The 22,621-nt window shown below is 41.9% G+C and overlaps 1 pseudogene; it reads right to left on the bottom strand.

The window, feature by feature from the left end:
* Positions 1 to 526: 526 nt before the first annotated feature.
* Positions 527 to 16,319, bottom strand: LOC139706133 (butyrophilin-like protein 1; annotated as a pseudogene).
* Between the last annotated feature and the right edge of the window lie 6,302 nt (positions 16,320 to 22,621).

Here is a 22,621-nt window from a genome sequence, read left to right on the forward strand (position 1 = left end):
ACTTTCTGGCATCTGATAGTCCAAATCTGCAAAGATAGAACTAGGGACACTTCTCAACCCCAAGGTTCCTCTACAAACATGCAAGTCCAGTAATGTGATCTCCCCTTTGTTTGAATTTTTTTCAAACAGAGTACCACTAAGGTGCCCAGGATGGTCTCAGACTTATGGGCTAAAGTGATCCTCCTGCCTTAGCCTCCCCTGTAGCTGAGATTAGAGATATGTGCTGTCACACCTATCTAAAATATTTTTAATACCAAAAATATGGCTCCTTATATTTAAATTCCATATTCCCTAAACCATTTCCAAAGGAGTTAAATTTTATCTTCTGCTATCTGAATATAAAACATGAACTGAATTCTCATAACCACACATCTAAAGTATTGACCAAGTGCAGGAGGACAAGCCCACTGAGCCTTCCAAGTCTCATCTCAGGGGACTTTGCCACAGAGTCCACTTAGCCCCAGGAACAGTCACAGTAAATGATCATAGCCAGCAAGGGACCCTATGAAGACAAAACCTTGCAGCGTCAGGGAAGTAATGGAGATTCAGCCTCTAGGGGAGCACCATCAACACCACAGCCTGAGCTGAACCCCTCCCTTGGGGTGCTGAGGGTCTCCTCCAAAGGAGATGAATTCTTAAGGGGTGTAGGGAGCCCCTCAGACCCACTCTCCATGGAGCAGATGGTCATGGACACATCTCCATACATTAACATGAAGTATGGAAAGAGAGTTCCAGAGAAGGAAGCTGGAGGGAAAGAGAAAATATGGGACCCATCAATCATGTTACAGAAGGAGACATCCCCTTCGCTGTATTCCAGGAAAACCCCCACCCTGCAAAGGTTCTGCCAAAGAAATAACTGAGTCACAGGAACAGTCCCTGCAAAATATCTATGGTTTCATTTCCTCATGACCCCAAACCCCATATGTGGTAATTCCATGTATGAGCCTGTTCTTTTTGAATCTTTCCTACAGACTCCCAGAGTACACTTGCTTAAGAGGTCATTCTTTATCTCCACTTCCCAGTACCATCTTCCTGATGTGATTACCTCAAGACCCAACACACTGCATTTTTCATCACAGTACACACAGGGTACCATGTGGGTACACATTTAGGTCAGATGCATCTTTTCATGAGAGACAGACAGACTGGGGTGAACAGAGTCTGGATCCAGAGTGACAGGTCCTGTTGGGAGAGTTATCAATCATGCAAGGTCCTCCTCTGCCCCAAGACAAAGTACACAGCCACCCACCACCTCACAGCCACATAGCTGCCTGAGCTGAGGAGGAGATAAGCCTCCTGAGATATGAGTCTTGTAACTCAAGCCCACATCCTCAACTAGGAAAAAGGAGCCAGAAGGCTGACTTGACATGTGACAGGACCCTTGATACTAGTTTGGTGACCATGACTTCTGCCATAGTAACACCACCGGTGATGCGATCATCTGCATCACCACAGAGAACTTAAGGAGAAGCCAGAAGCCATGATGGCAACAGGAGGAACATCTAGAAGCACACAGTCACTCACAGGCCTGGAACTGTTCCTTTCGCCACTCTATGAGAGAACACAGATCTCATATCAGAGATCTACAGAGTCTGTACACATCAGGGTCAGAACCCAGTCTTCTGAAATACAACAGTGTGGGAGGAAGAAGGGAAAAATCTGTGTGAAAACATTCATCTGGTGTATTTATTTTTTAATCACACAAACATCCACACAAACACACACCACATACACATAAACATGAAGTATGGATGGGCCACTGCAGCCTTCCCATGAAGACTAAGCCAAAAAGCTTAACACCCTGGAATCAAAAGGTTGGATATCAATCTGAAGGTCACTATTCAGATTTAACTACAAAATAATGCTTTCTCAAGACACAAACACACAATCATCCTAAAAACTAGTTTATCTTGTGATACAATTGAGGTTATCAAAATTTCCAAGACCTCTTTTTACTTATAAAGAACTGACTTGCTGAACTTGTAAGGTTGCCTCTAAGACATGAGTAAAGAATTACATCTAGCTTAGCTGAACTTGGAGGATGACTATAAGTCATGAGTGCAAAGAACTCAGAGAAATTTTGCCAAGTTAGGTGGCAATGAAGAGGGTTTTAGGATGGGAGAGAAAGAAGTTCAAAGTAGAAAACAAAGACATCCAGTGAGAGGTAAACACTAGTGACTTTTCTTCATTTTTTTCACAGGCCAATAGGAGCAAAAACATCCTTACAGATATGGGAGAACCCAAAAATATTGGGCCTACTCATTTGCCTCATACAAGAATTCCCTGAAGAGATTGAAAATTTCCAGCTATGATAGAAACCATAGTCCTAAACTCCAGAGTGTGTGAATATGTTAAATACATGACTAGGCAACATTATCAATGTGATTAAATTCAGGTTCTTGAGCAGGGGAGATTATTCTGGATTATCTTGGTTAGTCCAAACTGATCACATGAACCCTTGAAAATAGAGACATTTCTTGGCTGTGGTCAGAGAAGCAGATATAATCACAGAAAAGAGGTCTAAAACAAGTTGTATTTCTGGCTTTGAAGATGGAAGAATACACCCTCAAATGAAAAATTACAGAGGGCCTCTAGAAACTGAGCAAGACAACAGCCTCCAGAAAGGAACACAGCCTTGTCCATACCTTCTTGGACTTCTGACCTACAAATATATAAGATAATATATTTGTGTTGGTTAAAGCCACTAAGTTTGTAGCAATTTGGCAGCAAATAGAAAACTACTATGCCCACATAGGTGTCACACCCAATGTGGAACAAAGCACTGGCAGATGAATGTGCTTGCAAAAAGCATGAACCTCCCTGTCTCCTGCACACAGGAAGCTGAGGACGCAGAAAATCTCACACGCTCTGCTAGAAGGTGAAGGGACAGTTCCCCAGTGAGCCAGTGGACCAGAGAAGGTCTGAAGATCAGAGGAAAAGACCCAATGTCAGACAGGAATAAGTGATCCAGAAACTGGACTTTACCTCAAGGTCAGGGGAAGGGGGACCAAGCAATGAGATAAGACCTGACTTTTCTCAGGAGACATCAAACCAAGGGTCTTATGAACCAGTTCACACTAGCATCCTGATGGCGAGCACCTGAAATAACTAAGAGAAAACAAATGATCCATCTTCCCTCACTGTCCCAAAGCCACATAAGTCTCCTCCAACCTCCATCCTCCCTTTTCGGAAGAAGATAGGAAGGCCATTTACCAAAGCAAAGTCTACATATGTCATACACTCCAAAATGTCTTCAACTGGAAAGCTTTTGCCTCAAACAGGGCAGAGCCTCAGGAACAAAATTAGAATAATTAAAATAATAACTAAAACAAAATTTTTGCTTTATTAAAGATATGTGCTTAAATTTGTGCTCCACATTTCCACTAATACAAGTTCAATCAGATACATTGGTATTTCCATCTCTGTTGAGAGCTTCATAGAAACTAGATCATAGAAAATGACTGAGCAGACACAGAAGACCCTCGAATAAAAGTAAATTTTGCTCATTTTTCACCAAGACATTAGTTGGTATCATATTATTATTTTATATATAATAACTGGCTGAGATTATCAAAGAAGAAGAAAAGAGAGGAGAAGAAAGCAGCCAGGGGAGAAAAGGAGAAAGAGTGAAAGAAAAAAACTTGAGACTTTCCAGTGTGTCAAGTACTATGCTATGTGCCTTAATGTAATCTTCACATAATTCCCACAGAAAATTTGAATTTATAACTCATTGTTATAATTTTATGAACAAGATGAGATCAGACATTTGTCCAACTCACACTATGGACCTGTCAATATGAAAGTGTTGCCAAGTTAGGTGGCAATGGAGAGGGTTTAGGATGGGAAAGAGTGTTGATTCTAGTAGAGTAATGGTGTTTATTATTACATAATAAAAGAGTATGCAAGTTGTACATGAAAACACACAGACATTAATTCAGCAGAGAATGGGGATATGGCAAAAAAGACTATTTGATCCCTATTTTATAATAAACATGTCCACAAGAAAATTATTAAGATTTTCAAAGAGTGTTCCTCATACATCTGAATCCAAAACTTCCTTGATGCCATGGGTCACCTTTTTCTCTCACACACAGTCTATATCTCTGATGTCAAAAAGAAACAACAAGAGCAGGAAAGGGGCATATTATACAAATTCAGATGGCACAGGTCCCAAACTGACCCCACAGTTAAAGAGTTCTCTGGATAATCTTTCATTGCATTGGAAACTGCCTTAACATATGCTTGTCCTAACTGCTACTGGAAGGTGGCAGTGGTCTCATCACAGCCAAACTCAATGAGATGATTACTTAGAAATGGCTTAATGAAATTGACACACACACACACACACACACACACACACACACACATGTATTCACTGAAAACTCTCAAAGATGTATCAAGGAGTTGGTTACATTTCAGGCACACAAAGAACCCACAAATCCTCTTCACACTCAACTCTAACCACCTTGGATATGATCCTCCAGCTCTCACTGCTTCAGCACACCCAAAATTTCATTGTGAATTTGGGCACTCTACTTTCCTTCTCACCTCCTCTCTTGTCCACTTCATCCTTTCTTCTCTGATTTATTCCCAACCCTTTCTCAGGTAAACAATTTAAAACTCTCCAGGTTCCTCCTTTTATGATCTTCACAGATTAAAAAAAGTATCAAAGACCAAACTCAACAGGCAAAGCAAAATTCTCTTAAAAGCAGAGAAAATTGTTGTGAACACTATAACTTACATTTTGTTCCTGTAACATAAACACAAACACAGAACTTTGCATATAATTCCAAGTAGTTCACAAACCCCCTAAGCATCCTGGATCCCAAATTCAGAACACTTAGAAACTCATTTCTCAGCAATAAAAGTGCTTAGAAGAAACATAGCTAGGACAGTGAGTCAGAGTATGAGGTGGCTGAGAGAACACCAATATTCAGAGGACAAGAAAGAAACAAGAAAGCTAAACCTGGACACAAAGGGTAGGAAACTGTGGTAAAGGGAATACAGAACCAAGGCACCACATTAGGAAGATGAAAGTCCTAAGCTGTCAAATATGATTTCTGAAATATCATGGAGACCAGGAATTTCTTTCTTTTTTTAATCTTTTTTATATTGGTTGCTCAAAACATTACATAGCTCTTGACATATCATATTTCATACTTTAGATTCAAATGGGTTATGAACTCCCATTTTTACCCCAAATACAGATTGCAGAATCACATCGGTTACACATCCACATTTTTACAAAATGCCATATTAGTAACTGCTGTATTCTGATACCTTTCCTATCCTCTACTATCGCCCCTCCCCTCCCTTCCAATCTTCTCTCTCTATCCCATCTGCTGTAATTTAATTCTCTCCATTGTTTTTTTCCTTTCCCCTCACAACCTCTTATATGTAATTTTGTATAACAATGAGTGTCTCCTTCCATTTCCATGCAATTTCCCTTTTCTCTCATTTTCCTTCCCACCTCATGTCTGTGTTTAATGTTAATCTTTTCCTCTTGCTCTTCCTCCCTGCTCTGTTCTTAGTTGCTCTCATTATATCCAAAAAGACATTTGGCATTTGTTTTTTAGGGATTGGCTAGCTTCACTTAGCATAATCTGCTCTAATGCCATCCATTTTCCTGCAAATTCCATGATTTTGTCATTTTTTTAGTGCAGAGTAATACTCCATTGTGTATAAATGCCACATTTTTTTATCCATTCATCTATTGAAGGGCATCTGGGTTGGTTCCACAGTCTAGCTATTGTGAATTGTGCTGCTATAAATATCGATGTGGCAGTATCTCTGTAGTACGCTCTTTTAAGGTCTTCAGAAAATAGTCCGAGAAGGGGAATAGCTGGGTCAAATGGTGGTTCCATTCCCAGCTTTCCCAGGAATCTCCATACTGCTTTCCAAATTGGCTGCACCAATTTGCAGTCCCACAAGGAATGTACAAGAGTACCCCTTTCCCCACATCCTCACCAGCACTTGTTGTTGTTTGACTTCATAATGGCTGCCAATCTAACTGGAGTGAGATGGTATCTTAGGGTGGTTTTGATTTGCATTTCTCTGACTGCTAGAGATGGTGAGCATTTTTTCATGTACTTGTTGATTGAGTGTATGTCCTCCTCTGAGAAGTGTCTGTTCAGGTCCTTGGCCCATTTGTTGATTAGGTTATTTGTTATCTTACTGTTTAATTTTTTTAGTTCCTTGTATACTCTGGATACTAGGGCTCTATCTGAAGTGTGAGGAATAAAAATTTGTTCCCAGGATGTAGGCTCCCTATTTTCCTCTCTTATTGTTTCTCTTGCTGAGAAAAAAAAAAACTTTTTAGTTTGAATAAGTCCCATTTGTAGATTTTAGTTATTAACTCTTGTGCTATGGGCGTCCTATTAAGGAATTTGGAGCCCGACCCCACAATATGTACATCGGAGCCAACTTTTTTTCCTATCAGACGCAGAGTCTCTGACTTGATATCAAGCTCTTTGATCCATTTTGAGTTAACTTTTGTGCATTGCAAGATAAAGGGATTCAGTTTCATTTGTTGCATATGGATTTGAAGTTTTCCCAGCACCATTTGTTGAAGATGCTATCCTTCCTCCATTGCATGCTTTTAGCCCCTTTATCAAATATAAGAAAGTTGTAGTTCTGTGGATTGGTTTCTGTGTCCTCTATTCTGTACCATTGGTCCACCCGCCTGTTTTGGTACCAGTACCATGCTGTTTTTGTTACTATTGCTCTGTAGTATAGTTTGAAGTCTGGTATCGCTATACCGCCTGATTCACACTTCCTGCTTAGAATTGTTTTTGCTATTCTGGGTCTTTTGTTTTTCTATATGAATTTCATGATTGCTCTATCTATTTCTACAAGAAATGCTGTTGGGATTTTGATTGGCATTGCATTAAACCTATAGAGAACTTTGGGTAATATCGCCATTTTGATGATGTTAGTTCTTCCTATCCATGAACAGGGTATATTTTTCCATCTTCTAAAGTCTTCTTCTATTTCTCTCTTTAGGTTTCATTGTATAAACCTTTCACCTCTTTTATTAGGTTGATTCTCAAGTATTTTATTTTTTTGAGGATATTGTGAAGGGGGTGGTTGTCCTCATTTCCATTTCAGAAGATTTGTCGCTGATATACAGGAATGCCTTTGATTTATGCATGTTGATTTTATATCCTGCCACTTTGCTGAATTCATTTATTAGCTCTAGAAGTTTCTTTGTAGACCTTTTGGGTCTGTTAAATATAGTATCATATCATCTGCAAATAGTGATAATTTAAGTTCTTCTTTTCCTATTCTTATGCCTTTAATTTCTTTTGTCTGTCTAATTGCTCTGGCTAGTTTTCGAGGACTAAATTGAGTAGAAGTTGTGAGAGAGGGCATCCCTGTCTTGTTCCAGGTTTTAGACAGAATGCCTTCAGTTTTTCTCCATTCAGGATGATGCTAGCCTGAGGCTTAGCATAGATAGCTTTTACAATGTTGAGGTATCTTCCTGATATCCCTAGGTTTTCTAGCATTATGAACATGAAGGGATGCTGTACTTTATCAGATGCTTTCTCTGCATCTATTGAGATAATCATATGATTTTTATCTTTGAGTCTATTGATGTGATGAATTATATTAATTGATTTGTGTATGTTGAACCAACCTTGCATCCCTGGGATAAACCCTACTTGATCATGGTGCACAATTTTTTTGATATGCTTTTGTATTCAATTTGCCTGGATTTTATTGAGGAGTTTTGCATCTAAGTTCATTAGAGATATTGGTCTGTAGTTTCCTTTCTTTGAAGTGTCTTTGTCTGGTTTTGGGATCAGGATGATGTTGGCCTCATAGAATGAATTTGGAACAGCTCCTTCTTTTTCTATTTCTTGAAATAACTTGAAAAGTATTGGTATTAATTCTTCTTTGAAGGTTTTGTAAAACTCCACTGTATATCCATCCGGTCCAGGGCTTTTCTTGGTTTGTAGTCTTTTGATGGCTTCTTCTATTTCCTCTTTTGTTATTGGTCTGTTTAAATTGTGTGTATCTTCCTGACTCAATCTGGGCAAATCATATGACTTAAGAAATTTATCAATATCTTCACTTTCTTCTATTTTATTGGAATATAGGGTTTCAAAATAATCCTAATTATCTTCTGTATTTCTGTAGTGTCCGTTGTGATATTGCCTTTTTCATCCCATATGTTAGTAATTTGAGTTCTCTCTCTTCTTCTCTTCGTTAGCATGGCTAATGGTCTGTCGATCTTATTTATTTTTTCGAAGAACCAACTTTTACTTTTGTCAATTTTTTTCATTTTTTGTGTGTGGTTTTGATTTCGTTGATTTCCGCTCTGATTTTAATTATTTCTTGCCTTCTGCTACCTTTGCTGTTGTTTTGCTCTTCCTCTTCTAGGGTTTTGAGATGAAGTGTGAGTTCATTTATTTGTTGTTTTTTTCTTTTTTTTGAGGTATGAACTCCAGGCAATGAATTTCCCTCTTAGAACTGCTTTCATTATGTCCCATAGATTCCGATATGTTGTGTCTGTATTTTCATTTATCTCTAAGAATTTTTTGATTTCCTCCTTATGTCTTCTGTAACCCATTGATAATTTAGTAACATATTGTTCATTTTCCAGGTGATGCAGGACTTTTCCTTCCTTCTTTTATCATTGATTTCCACTTTCATTCCATTATGATCAGATAAGATGCATGGTATTATCTCCACACCTTTATATTTACTAAGAGTTGCCCTATGGCATAATATGTGGTCTATGTTTGAGAAGGATCCATGTGCTGCTGAGAAGAACTTGTATCCACTTGATGATGGTTGATATATTCTATATATGTCAGTTAAGTCTAGGTTATTGATTGTGTTATTGAGTTCTATAGTTTCTTTATTCAGCTTTTGTCTGGAGGATCTGTCCAATGGAGAGAGCGGTGTGTTGAAGTCACCCATAATTATTGTGTTGTGGTCTATTTGACTCTTGAACTTGAGGAGAGTTTGTTTTATGAATGTTGCAGCACCTTTGTTTGGTGCATACATTTTGATAATTGTTATGTCTTGTTGGTGTATGGTTCCTTTTAACAGTATATAGTGTCCTTCTTTATCCCTTTTGATTAACTTAGGTTTGAAGTTGATTTTATTTGATATGAGTATGGCCACTCCTGCTTGCTTCCGAGGACCATGTGAGTGGGAAGATTTTTCCCAACCTTTCACCTTCAGCCTGTGTATGTCTTTTCCTATCATATGAGTCTTCTGAAGGCAGCATATTGTTGGATTTTTTTTTTTAATCCAGGCTATTAGCCTATGTCTCTTGACTGGTGAATTTAAGCCATTAACGTTTAAGGTTACTATTGATATATGGTTTGTACTTCCAGTCATGCTTATTTATTTATTTATTTTAATTTGGCTAGTTTTTCCTTTTTTGGTTACTTTTTTTCTTCCCTTTACTGAGTTACCTCCCACTGTCAGTTTTGGGTGCTGTTTTTCATTCCTCTTCTTGTAGTGCTTTGCTCAAAATGCCTTGCAGTCCTGGTTTTCTGGCTGCAAATTCTTTTAACTTTTGTTTATCGTGAAATATTTTAATTTAATTGTCAAATCTGAAGCTTAATTTTGCTGCATACAGTATTCTTGGTTGGAATCCATTATTTTTCAGTGTTTGTAATACGTTGTTCCAGGATCTTCTCGCTTTCAACGTCTGTGATGAAAAACCAGCCGTTAACCTAATTGGTTTACCCCTTAATGTAATCTGCCTCCTTTCTCTCGTAGCTTTTAAAATTCTCTCCTTGTTCTGTATGTTGGATATCTTCATAATTATGTGTCTTGGAGTTGGTCTATTACAGTTTTGTATGTTTGGGGTCCTGTAGGCTTCCAGGATTTGGCAATCTATTCCATCTTTCATATCTGGGAAGTTTTCTAAGATTATTTCATTCAGTAGATTGTTCATTCATTTGGTTTGGACCTCTACACCTTCTTCTATCCCAATGACTCTGAAGTTTGGTTTTTTTTATGACAGCCCATATCTCTTGGACGGATTGCTCGTGATTTTTTAGGAACCTTTCTGTGTTGACTATATTCTTTTCAAGTTGATAAACTTTGTCTTCATTATCTGATGTTCTGACTTCTATTTGATCTAGTCTATTTGTAATATTCTCATTTGAGTTTTTAATTTGGTTTATGGTTTCCTGCATTTCTAGGATTACTGTTTGATTTTATTTTAAATCTCTATCTCCTGGTAGAGCTCATTCTTTGCCATTTGAATTTGCTTATGTAATTCGTTTTCAAAGTATACTTTCATTGTTTGGACTTGCTGTCTAAAGTCTTCTCTAAGATTCCATTCCATCTGAGTTAGGTATGCCTTGAGTTCTTTCTCTGTCCATTTTTCTTATGCCTCTAAGTTCTCCTGTGAATTTAAGTGGTCCTGTATTGTTTGCAATCCTTTTTCCCCTTGTTTTTTCATAGTGCTCACATTACTTTCCAACTCTGTTTGACTGCTGTGTTTCTGTTTTCTTCTTTAAATTTGTTTTGGTTTTTATAGTTCCAATATCTCTCCTGTTCTATTGCAGCAGCGATAGAACAGCAATTCCTATCCACAGTTCCAAACCTGCTCCATCCAGGCTCTGCTCACAAATGAACTCTCCAGTGTCACTGCACCAACAACAAATACCAGTCAAACACGATGTTTTCAGGGGGTACAGCTAACCCTAACCTGCAGGGGAGGATGGGCCTAGAACAGGTTCACTCCTCAGAACCACAATGTGAAAAACAAAATTAAAATTTAAAAAGACATTAGGGAAATTACCAAAAATGGAGAATAATTTAGGGCTGAGGTTGTGGCTCAGAAGTAGAGTGCTTACCTAGAATGCTAGAGGCACTGGGTTCAATACTTGGCACCACATAAAAATAAAATAAAGCTATTGTGTCAACCTACAACTAAAAATATGTCTACAAAAAAAGAATAATTAAAAGACAGGATGTGAGGTGAGTCCTGTGGCCCAATCCCAAGGAGAAGTCCCTGTGGTCTTCCAATGCAAGTTACAATCATTTTTCTCTCCATTTTGGAGAATTTTGCTTTCCTGTTGTGCTTGGCTTTTGGTTAGTTTGGGCAGGGGACAGACTGATGTGTGATGATTATGAAAGGAAAAAAAAAACAAGAGAAGTTAAAAGTGTTTACTGGGAGGGGTGGGAAACAAATTAGAGACAGCAGAGCAGAAAAACCCATCACATCCTGGAGGTCACTGATACAGAGGTCAGAGGTGGAGCCTGGAGGAGGGAAGGCCAAGGAAACATCAGAGTCACTTACCTGCATACAGGGGGGCCTTCCTCCAGGCTGAAAGGGAACACATGGTGGTGAGACCATAGTTCACATAAGCCTGCTCAGCAAGAATGTGCCTTCCCTGGCCTCCCCTCCATTCTAAAGATGAGACTACCCACAGGACGAGAGAGCCAGAAAGGAGAAGGCCTCTTGCAGTATGCAGGGTCCACACTTCTATACTAGCAAGATGGAGCCCACACTTGCTTTTTTTTAATAATGGGGAACATCAAAGGCCTTCCATAGAATGTTCTTCACCAAAAGAAAGTTACAGGTGGGCTCTCTGGTTTCCAATGTGTTATACCCATCCCCAGAGCTACTATGAGGAATCTTCCTAGTAGGGCTGATATAAAGGTCATGTGCCTTGGGACATCTGTTGCATGGAAGAGCCACAGATAGTTCCCAAGATAAAACCTAAAATCTCCCTGGCTGCCATACCTACAGAAGACCTCAAGTAATACATGGATGGCTTCCTGCACAATATAATGGGCAAACCAAGCCTGAAATAAGATGCAGAATACATGACAGACCAGGGGTCACCATCACACCAAAGTTTCCAAGTGCTAAGTAGGAAAACAGCAGCCCAGATCTAGGGAAGCCCAGAGAGCAGTGTTCTGACTTCCACTAGCTTCCAATTAGCCTCCCAGTGATGGGGACCCACATGTCTGTGCCTAGATAGAAACAAGGAAAGTTGACACCAGGTCACAGGAAGGATAAGAAAACCAAGGATACCAGGAGAGTTACTTACCAGACAGATAAGCAGCTTTCCTCTGATCTGAAAAACAACACAGGAATTAGGGGAGATAAAAACTAGAAAGTCTACTACCAATGAATCATAGAAAATTCAACAGGAGGAAAGCAGAACTTACTGAGATCTGCTTGGCGTTCATCTGAAAGAAAATGAAAACAGTGTGAATACCCATCCCCTAGAAAAGTCTGGTGCCAGGAAAATACAAGAAAAAGCTTTGATACTAGAATTTCTATCTACACACCCACCCAACCCACCTGACTCTAGCTCTCCTCTCTGATCTCCTCAGTCACCTCCTCTGGGCCCAGGATCCCAGATCTCCCTAGAGAAGAACCCCAGACACTGGCCCCTGTCAGCTGTCCCACTCACACCAGGTCTGCACTTGCCCTGTGTGGTCTTGCCATTGGCCTTCAGCACCTCTTCCTTTGCCTGATGTTCCTCTTCCCTAAGCCACCGCAGATGCTCCTTTTCTTGCCTCACCTGAAAATTTGTTGAATGTTCTTTGGTGGCAAAATAGGTAGCCACCAAGAGTAGGAGCCCCAGCATGGTCAGGAACACAGCAAATGCTGGCTTCCAGGGAGAAGCCTGAGGGAAGAAGGGCTCTGTGGCCCAGGCAGACAGCAGGTCAGGGGCACACCCAGGAGATCCAGCACAATCAGAGAGGCCAGCCCCTCCCTACAGCTCTGCTGGGAGTGGGAAGCAGCACTGACCTGAGATGTAAATAGCCATGGCCTTCTCCTGGCCCAGGACAGGGTTGAGGACAGAACAGGTCACATTCCCCACAGAACTGTCTCTCATCACCAGAGTGGCCTCCACACTAAACAGCTCCTCAGTGTCTTGGGTGTGGGCCTCAGAAAGCGCTGGGAACTTGTTTCCACTGACGTCTCTCCACTGCACCTGGGGCTTTGGGAACCATCCTGTGACTTTGCACATCACATGCACTCCATCCTCTTCTGGCCCTTCTATGTGTACTTGGGGTTCAGAGCCCATCCCTGTGGGAAGGAAGTGGTGGAGCAACAGGAGGTAACTTTGGGTTGCCTAGATTTTACAAAACTTCAGGGGGAAGGTTCTCAGGTTGAATTCTGGGAGTTCTATGGAAAGAGGGAATAAAAGGAAGGAACACAGGGACCCACACAGAGTGGTGGGCTCTTCTCCCCAACTGTGAGGCCCAAGGCAAACAGGAAAAATTTGGTTTCAGGGCTCCCTCCTTGAATCTCCAGTCTGCTCACCTCACATGCTCTCCTGGGAGTTCTGCCTCTCTGTGTATATCATGTTCAAATTATATTGATTGACCACCTTGCTTCCTGAATTCTCTTCCCCTCCACCCATGTTCCCATGAGTTATTTTTACTAGGTTTCCTCACATACACTTCAAACCCAAAACTCCAAACTGAACTCATAAATTTGCACCACTTGTGATAAAATGATTATTAAAATGTCCCCAATTCCTCACCATTCTTTATAGCCAGTTCTCTCACTTCCACATGCTTTTTACTGCCTTTACCTTCTGCCTCTGGGACCAGTCATGGAATTTGATTTAGCCAATTTATCCAATGAGAAATTACCTAATGTGACTAGTGCAGTGGTTTGAGAAGCACTTGCACCTTGGTTTTACTCTCTATCATTTTCACAGGAGGACAATCTTAGGCTACCCAGTGGAGAATGGTCTCATGTAACATTATCTGGTCAACCTGCTACAAATGACCTAGATCAGCCAGATGACCATCTGAAATGTGAGCACACCTAACCAAGGTGCACCTGGTGAACTTTTCAGCTGACTTAAGAACAAATAAAGGGGCTGGGGTTGTGGCTCAGCTGTAGAGCTCTTGCCTACCATGTGCGAGGCCCTGGGTTCAATCCTCAGCACCACATAAAAATAAATAAATAAATATATTGTGTCCCACTAAAACTAAAAAATAAATATTATTTTAAAAAGAACAAATAAAAATTACAAGTAAAAAGCTTAATTCTCTCTGTTGAATAAAATAATATTCTCCCCTTTTTCTTATAGCTTTTGCCTTGAGAAACTGCAATTATACATAGGTACTTTCTCCTCTTTTGAAATGTTTATACATGATTTTGAAAACTGGTTAGGTTTTTTGCTAGTCATGTGCCTCAGGAATGTCTTTCTCAAGGACCTGGGAACCATTTCTTTGAAATGTAAACATCAGGGAAGATAGCAACCCTTTGCCCACTTTTCTATGGAAATACAAGAGCCTACTTATGTGGGCATGTTGCTCCAAGTTGTAAAACAATCTCCAGATAATTTTCTTCCAGATAAAGCCTAATAGATGACATAGATGGTCTCCCAAACTACTTGGTAAATTTAAGATGAGTTATGTGGAACAAATACTGCCTTGAGCCCTCTTAGTGGAGAATTACTTATTGTTCATATTGAAAACAAATATACAGGAGATTATATATGCTTGGATATAAAAAGAAAGATGAAATTCCTTTCTGATTGTATAAACCCTTTACAGATCACCATTATATGTATCATATTTTGGTTTGATGCTTATTCAGTAATAAAGTGTTTTCTCATAGTGTGAGAGATTTTGCTTTTAATTATGTTTCTGAAACATGACCAAAGATGTATGAGAAAATCCAGGTGATTATTAGCCAAGTTCAGGCCCAATTAGTTGAACTCCCTCAGTACCTGAATTAAATACATTTTTATTGCCAGATGCAACTGAGATTGTGGCTGTTTGTTACACAGAATTATTACAGCAGTAAAATTGACACATAATTATCAATAGTCCTACCACAAAACAACAAATGATTCAAATAAAACCCTGGAAGTATCTCACAACATCTCTTTCTCTTCCAAACTCCGTGCCCACAAATCTACTCAGTTGACTAGTTTCTAAACCTGTCTGACCCCTCCTCCCCCACCCCACTGCCATGCCTCAGGTCAGGCACTCATTCTCTCCACATCATAACTGCACTCCATGCCTCCTTCTTGCTCACCTCCCATCCATCCATTCACAGCTGCCAACATGAGCATTCCCAGCATGGCTCTGTTTAGGATTCCTCCTATACTGCATCCATACTCCATAACACAGCACACAAAGCCTTTACTGACCTGATAACTGCCTTCCTCTCCAAAAACTTGTTCCCAAACTCCACCTGAGACCCTCAGGGCCCACACACTCAACCCCAAGAGCTACCTGGTCAAATGCAAGTAGCCACAATCACCATGTTATAAGCCCTCTGCCTTTTCATCTTTCAGCCCATCAACATCCAGGGCTCTTGTGCGGCCCAGGTGTCAACTCCTAATGAACTCATTCTGACACCCATGAGTGGTCTTAATACAGGACCATCTCTTTACTCCAGTATTGCCACTTCTTACCATCCTCCCCTTCATTCCTCCTACCAACCTCAATGGCTTAATTATACCCAGAGTAATCAACCATACTCCTATTTCAAAGGTTTCATACAAGGTTCTCCCTCTGCATTAAACTTTGGCCCCCCAGATATCCACCTGGCTAAATATCTACTTCCTTTGAGCTTTGCTCACCCTGTCAAAAAGGCTCTGCCTGAGTCTCTGTTTAACACTACAGCTTGTCCTAACACCCCAGCTCACATCCTGAGTCCCTTTCTTAATTCTACTTGGTCTTTTGTCTTAAGTACTTATCACCTCATAACATCTTGTACTGAATTATTCATTACAATTTTTCTTCCTTTGCTTCAAGAATGTGACCTCCTCAGGGCTGAGATCTCTGTTACACTGACATGTCTCTAGTACATATAACAAGTCCCCACATATTTTAGATGCTCCATAGACAGACATTGAATCAATGAATAAATGAATGAGCCATTTTTCCTCTATTTCACCTATAAAATGTGAAGATAAATTAGATGGCACCTGATATTCACACCAAACCTAGTACTCCCAAGGTCTCTAGAATAGACATCAAGTAACTAACCTGCCACCTTCAGTTCCAAATCAGCCTCTTCAGAGAAGCCTCCCTTTCTGAAGAAGCAGGTGTACATTCCACTGTCAAAAAACCTGGACCTTGTGGAAGTGCACAGCAGCCTGCCCCTGAGTGAGGAAGTTGCTCACCAGTGAGGTCTGCCCTGTGTACTCAGCCATCTGCTCCTCAGTTTGTTCCCATTGGTTCCAATAGATGAACACTGCTTGTGAGAACATGGTGCAGAACCACCTCTGTTCCATGTTCTCTACATTGATGGCTGGGGCTAGGGTGCAGGGCATTATGGCATCCTGACTCAGCACTGCCACATTGGGGTGTTGAGGGCCAACAATCTGGAACTGCTTTGTGGACAGAGACATAGTGGGGAGAAAGCTAGAAGGACACAGACCAAAAAACAGAGAAAACGCACCATCAAGCAGGAAGGCCAGGAACACTGGGGTCAGTGGCAGGATGAGATGACCCCGGAGGTTGGATGGATTTGGAAAAGATCATCTGACCATTATGATGTGGCCCAGAAATGATGCCAAAGACACTACCTCATTGGCCTATGCCCCTAGTCCCAGGCCCTCCCATGAAGAAATCTCTAATTCAGTGGTTCTCAAGCTTTTATGTACCCTACTTTTCATGGCAGTGGGGTGAAAAAGGAGGCATCAGACAGGTTTCGAAACCTGATTCAATTGATGAGACCTTGTAGGGCACACATTACTGGACCCCACTCCCAGAGCACCTCATTCAGTAGATCTGGGGTGGGTAAATGAATGTGCATTTACAAGGAGTTTCAAGGGTGGTCTGGGGAGCACTCTTTGAAAACAACAGCTCTAACCTGATCTGTCCCAGGACAAACTTGAAAACTGACAAAGAGCACACCTGACCAAGTGTCATTCAGCCACACCCAGGAAATTCCCCTCTTCCACTTTCTACATTTTTTACTTCAGTCCATATTTTTCTCCGCCACTAACAGATGAGAAAAATATATATGCACTTTAAAAGCCAGAGTTAAATGCTACTTATTGCTGTGAAAATCCTGCTCTCATCATTCACCAAAACTCCCATCACTGCATGTTCAAGAAGCAAGTTCACCTCACTCTCCACCCCCTTGGAGCTCTTGGGCTTCTGAGGCTACCAGATGACTACTCTGCAGGACACACTGCACTGGGCCTCAAAAGAGCTACTCTCAAACCCTGTGCTGCTCCACACTGGTCTCAGCCACCATTAAATCTCAACTGGAGAATGACTAGGATTCCTGACCTCAGTGTTCCTTTTTATGTGTGAACTAATACAAGTTGCTGTTCTGTTCCAAGCCTCCACACCACTCCCCACTTCTCCCCAGGCCTGACAAGATGGACAATCTTTACCAAGACTCCTCTGAACACACCTGCTGCTTCTCTCCCATGGGCTCTATTCCAGCAACCCTGGCCTCTGTGCTTCCTCACCCCTCAGCACACTGCCAGCTCTGCACAGGCTCCTCCCCCTGCAGGAACCCTCCTTCCTCACAGCTCAGTCCTCCTTCTCCAGGGTTATGTTCCCATCTACACACCACCTCACTGAACACTGCTGCCTACCCACACCTGCTTCCCATGCCCCTGACTGCCCACACCCTGCCCTTCTGCATTTCCCATCATGGTCATCTCCTCCAACACACTCAGGCCTCTCTGCCTACTTGCAGTTATTGATCACTCACTGTCTCCTGCTAGAAGGCAAACTGTATAACAAAATTTCTGTCTGATTCTTTCATACAATAGCACTTAACAATCAACATGTCATTAATATTTCAGAAAAAAAATGAATGAATCATGCTTGCAGTACCAAAAAAAGGCAAGAAAACAAAAAATGAGAGAAAATGTATTTTCAAGTGTTTTTATATTCTGCTGTTTAAAACCACACAGGAAGACAAATGGGGACACTCATCTGTGGACAGCTGGACAAGGAGAAGCAAGGAAGTGAGACAGCAGAGCAAGGAGCAACTGCAGCACCCTTCCATATCTTCAGAGCTGGAGAAATGGGGATGAGGGCCAAGACCTGCAGGCAGGAGGCAGGTCCAGCCCAGAGCTCCAACACCTCAGCATAGAGAGCAGGGCTCAGGGCTGGACTGCAGTCCCCTGTTGGAGCAAAGCATTTCCTATTGGTTTATCATACTAACAGGGTGGAGGGCCCTCCCACATGCTGACACTGACAAACAGCTGAGCCTGGGATCCTTCCAGCTCTTCTGCAAAGACTGTGGGACCAGGAAACCATTAGAGTTACCTAGTAAGAAACTGTTCCTTCCTTTCCCACCCTAACCACAGGGCAGCACTACTGGGTTTGAACACCAGGCTCTTTCTTTCCCCATACCTGGAACTCTGTGATGGAAACCATTCCTCTATCTCTCTGTTATTCACCCACCACTCATTACCCCCAGAAAGGAGGGCTCAGATTCAGGGCCCCCATCAGGAAGGACATCCAGCTCTTGTTTTCCTCTTGTTCCGCCCCCTAATTATGGTCATGATTGGTTTGGGCACTATCATTGACAGACATATCCTCAAGGAGGCTGTGGTGCCCATCACAGGATCCCAGAATCCTGTCCTGCATTTTTAGATGTGGAGTTCACCTAAACTTGAATCTCAGCCCCATCCCTTCCACTGTGGGCTCAGGACATGGCACTGCATTTAGCAGGTGTCAAGCATTTCCCCACCAACAGGTTTGTCTTGCCTTGTTTTTCTTTGACAAAGATTTCTGCCTGGGAGGAAAGGGACCCTTCCTGGAGACAGAGCATAGAGATAATGAGGCCTGGTCAGAGAAAAGACCCTAAATCAGGGAGCAGGGAGAAAGTAATCTGTGGTATAAGGAGGAAAAATTCTGGAAGACAACTTCTAGGCTGCCCTCCAGGCTCAGCCACTCTCACCATGACCTTCTGGCCTCAGTTTCCTTATTTGTGTGATGGGCATAGTTACAACATCTACCCCCCAAGTTTGTAATGAAAATGACGTGAATTTATAGTCACTACATGTAATTAGAACAGGGCCTGGTCCAAGAAAATGTTACAGAAATATCATTAAAACAAATGAATAAAGAAACAACCCTCATTAAGCTTCCTGTGGGACTTTCTAGAACAAGACTGTTCCACCTACCACTCCTGCTGATTCTGGCACCACCTCATCCTCAGCTTCTTCTTGCTACCAGTTTCTCCCTGGTTTCCTCCTCTTAGGTCACAGGTGTCTTCAAAGCCAACTTACCTGCTTCTTTGTTCTCCCACCTATGAAATGCTGTGACTTCCTGGAGTGTCTCTAAACACAGCAGCTGGAGAAAGGTCAGACTCACAATGACCCCAGCAGGCCCCAAAGCTTCCCTCAGAATTTACACCTGCCCCAAGCTGCTCTCAGAGTCCAATCCTCTGCTTCTGAGTCCAATGCTGGGGGCCAAATTCCTCATTTCCCAGAGGCAGTTGATCCCCAGGAAACAGAGAAAAAGCAGAGTCTGGCTTAAGTTGAATGATCTCTGCAGAGTCTCTGACACTGGGGCCTACACTAAGACCTCCCAGTCAGAGGAGCAAACCTTCTCTGGCTCCTTCTACCATCTAAAGTGGAAGCTTGCAAAAGGAGCCTGGGCAGAGTGTGCCCTGCCCTCTGGACATGGCTCCCCTTATCAGGAAGAAGGCAGCAGAGCAGAGCATCAAAAAGAGGGTATCCACAATTCCTGGAACACTGTAGAACAATGAAATGCCACACCACCCCACAGTGCCACCACCAATCCCTGCCCAAAGTGCAGACTCCCCAAGGCCTAAAGATGTCAGGGAAATCTTACAGAAAGAAGAAAACAAAATTATACTGAATCCCTACTAAGTATCAAGAACTGTGCTACATAAATTTTACTTATGCCATCTCATTATCACAACTGCAGAGATAAAGCCATGAGCCCTGCCATCTGGTAACATCAATCTAGTAACTTCCTAGATGAAGGAGAGAGGCTAGATATGCCAGAAGACTGCCTCCCACCACCACATCTCCAGCCCAGCCCAGCCCCTGCCCCAGGTAACTCAAGTGAGCATGATCCTGAATGGGACTTTGGACTCTCAGTTGCCTCAATTACAGGGCCAGAAAGCTTATCTCACCCTGCCCTGAGCATTCTCCCCCTACTCCAAGGTTGCCCTTTGCCCTCCATTTGGGGAGGATGGGGTGGAAGCAGTGACAAAGTGCAGGTCAGGTCTCCTTAAAGAACACTGGCAGAATCCTTGAACAGCACTGGCAGGGGACATAGAGCATTAGCACTGCCCTCTCCCAGCTCATCAGGATCACTGTTCAGCTACTTTGAAAAAAAGCACTGTTCATTAAACCACAAATATTTTTTCATGTATAAATTTAAATGATCCTAATACTAATGAAGTTAATATTAAATTTCTTTTATGACCAATATGTAATAAATACCTCTTATTTTTCCCTATACTAGGTGTTTTCTAAATAGCTTCGGATAAATGCCTAAACCATAAATCAATGGTTAATGTAAAATATATAAAATGCATTGGGATTCTAAAGTTTGACAGTTGATATAAAGTACTTAACTATCTCAAACTCCCAATTCTGTTCATAATGCAAATTGAACACATCCTGAAATATCCAATCAGAAGTGGCTGAGAGACATCCTAATGACTCTCTCATTTATTGGAGCCAGGGCCTGGCCCGGCCAACTCCATGAATTCAGCTCCTGAGCCTCCTGGCAGGTGCATCTGCCCCACCACCCTCTGCATGAGCATCCACTCCCTTCCTCATCTGAGATTCCAGGAATGTAAAGTATCCCTCCCACTCAAGCCCTGAGATAGAAAAGTGTAAGGGAGGGAGGCCAGAGTGTGAAAAACATAAATGCCTATAGAAAGTTGAGTGAATTTCATTAGACTAATAAAAATCAAACAATATCTAAAATTTTAAAAGGAAAGATGGCCTACTGTGAAAAAGCTGCCATAAAAAGGAAGGAACAGGGCTTGGGGTGTGGCTCAGTGGTAGAGTGCTTGCCCAGCACATGTGAGGCACTGGGTTTGATCGTCCACACCACATAAAAATAGATAAAATAAAGGTATTGTGTCCATTTACAACTAAAATTATATTTTTAAAAAAGGGAGGCTGGAAGGACCTGGCATTTGGTCTGACCTATCAGGAGATGAGACATCAGAATGCACACATTGGCCCAGAGTATCTGAAACATGTTTCCCAGTTACTGCAATGTCAGATCAGTTTCAGGGAGCCAGCACAGGCACTGACTATATGTGGGACCCATCAGTGACCCAGGAATAATTTACTGACCCTCCTAATCAAGGTAGGTCAGGCCCATGTATGGTCAAGGGTACAAAAGATGAGTCCCAGTGGAGGGATTTCAGAATTGGATCATGGAAAAGGCCTAGAGGTCTCAAAGGTTGACCTCTACCCTTCAGAGAAGTACAGTGGGGCCAAGGGCAGGAGAGGCCCTGTTCAGCCCCAAGAGGCACATTCTAACAGCCCCTAGGATGCTGCACACCTTGTTCCTCTCCTGTCACAGAGATTCCTCCCCCCAGGCACAGGCAGGGCCTCTGCTCTCTAATAACCACCAAAAAATACTTAGGCACACCATTCACCGAGGGTCAATTTACATTGAACATTTTATACTTCATTCCCATGATGATTTAGTACAATACCATGAGGTGGTTCTCACTGTCCTCATTCTAGAGCTGAGGGATGGAGCCTCTACAATATGTAGAAGCTATCCAAGGTCATTGGGTCACATGGACAAACACTGACAGAAGCAGGTCTGCCCCAAGGCATGGTCTAAATCTAAAAGAGTTGGGGGTACCAGCACTTGGGGTCTCCAGGGACCTGGGGGGAAAAGGGAAGGAAAAGAGTATATGAGAACATCTATCATAAAAATTTTACCCTTGCATCTATTTGTTTTTATAACCTGAATAATATGTTTACATATTTGTTTGCTACATATTCAAAATACATAACTTTAAAAGGAGGGCATGTGGGGCAGGGGTTGTAGCTCAGAGGTAGAGTGCTTGCCTACCATGTGTGAGGCACCTGGGTTCAATTCTCAGCACCACATATAAATAAATAAAATAAAAGTTCATTGACAACTAAAAAAATATTTTTAAAAAGAGCATGTCCAGGACCATTTGGAAATTCCCTCTCAGAGAGGAAGGAACGACAAGCACCCAGTAAGAGGGTGCTCCATGGATGCCAAATCACTCTTGGGCCAATGGAAAGGCCACCCAGATAGTCTCACCCGGTTTCCTCAGCTTCTTCTGCCTCCCTGTGGCTAGAATGTATCATAAAGTAAGGGCGGTTCCCAGAAGGAAGACAGAGAGACGGTATGGAGGTGCAGACAAAAAATCTTAAAACTGTGGGGAGCTGGGGTTTTTGCTCAGAGGTAGAGAGCTTACCTAGCATGTGCAAGGCACTGGGTTTGATCCTCAGCACCCCATAAAAAATATGTGAATAAAATCAAGTTTTTTAAAAAATAGGAATCTTAAAATGTGGAAAGGATGGGAGGAAACCAGACATAAAATGCCAGATGCTGTAGGATTCCAAATATGTGAAGTTAAAGAATAGACAGGCAGAAGCTGTGGTGACAGAAGTCAAATGAGGAGCTCCCTGGCAGGCTGAGGACGTAGTTAATACAGGAAGAGAGAGCAGGGAGCCTCCTGGGGTGAGGGAAAGCT

The sequence above is a fragment of the Marmota flaviventris genome, chromosome 6 (genome assembly GCF_047511675.1).
Source record: "Marmota flaviventris isolate mMarFla1 chromosome 6, mMarFla1.hap1, whole genome shotgun sequence".
NCBI lineage: Eukaryota > Metazoa > Chordata > Mammalia > Rodentia > Sciuridae > Marmota > Marmota flaviventris.